Genomic DNA, 1,288 nt, shown 5'->3' with positions numbered 1-1,288 from the left:
TGCTTAAATCCAAAGACACATTTACCTGGGAAATTCTTCCTCAGACACTTATTAGAGCTGAAATAACAAAAAAGTTTGCAATTGGCCACTTCTACCTATACATGACTGTACATAGTTGAAGCACCATCGCTTTAATCCAGACTAATCATGTCTAAATAACCATTATCACCAGGACTATGAGAATCTCCATCAAAAATAGCAATTACAAAGTTTGTGCATAGATATCTATAAGTAATCACCAACTATAAAACGTAAGCCGTATTAACCTCTTATGCCTTGCATGTAATTATGCAAACTTTTGGAAATCAGTTGAAACCTAAGTGCTTATCGGGGGAGACATCAACCAACAGCAAAACCTCAATAAAGTACAGCAAAACTAATACTCATACAATTTAAGTAAAGGCATCAAGGCCACTGGCTTGAGAATATGAGAAAACATGAAAAGTGGTAAGCACACAGAGCTCATGTACCTTTGACTTAAAGTCATCCTCATCCCTAATAATATGTGGATGTATGGAAGGGATCACTGTGAAAAATCGATTGCTTGCATCTACAATCAAGCTATCTTTTATGGAAGAGGCACCATCACTCTTTAAGAGATTCTGTATTTCCGTTCAAACCCTGAATAGAGAAAATAGAATACCGGAAGAAAGCTGTAAAGATTTATTATGCAGATTAAATCTGAAACAGACAGTTTAATATATTGAGCTGTGCAGCAAATTAAAGGTTATGTTTTTAGTGCTTACCCTTTTGGATATTGCTTTTACTCAGTTTTCCAAGTGGCATCTCTGACATATTTATCTCAAATTCCATCATGGCAGCTCTGCAAAACTTAAGGCTTAGTCTCATATTCACACACACATACACACACAGATGTATATATAACATGTATATAAACGATTGGAGGGGGAAGGAGGGAGGGGATAGCAAACAGTTTAAACAAAATTCAATTACCTGTATGTTTCAACGTTGAAGAGCATCTTCATCAACTCTGCTAACTGAGGAAATAAATACAGAAAACTGAAACTGCAGTTAAATGATAACTCCCACAGGTACTAAGAAATAAATAGACATAAAGAAAGGGAAGAAGATCATGCCATGGATTCTTTTGGTAATCCACGAAAAGAAACTTTCAAATCCGCCAAGCTTGCACCAGACTGAGATTGGCCATTGAAAGCTTGACCTCCAGGATTGTTAGATGATGGCGGCGGCAGTATTCGTGTAGGTAAATACGAATACTGCAGAAATTGATTATCCCTAAATAAGCTACATGACACAAGTAGTAGCT

This window comes from Rosa rugosa, chromosome 7, assembly GCF_958449725.1.
Source record: "Rosa rugosa chromosome 7, drRosRugo1.1, whole genome shotgun sequence".
Taxonomy (NCBI): domain Eukaryota; kingdom Viridiplantae; phylum Streptophyta; class Magnoliopsida; order Rosales; family Rosaceae; genus Rosa; species Rosa rugosa.
Note: the sequence above shows the minus strand (reverse complement) of the source record.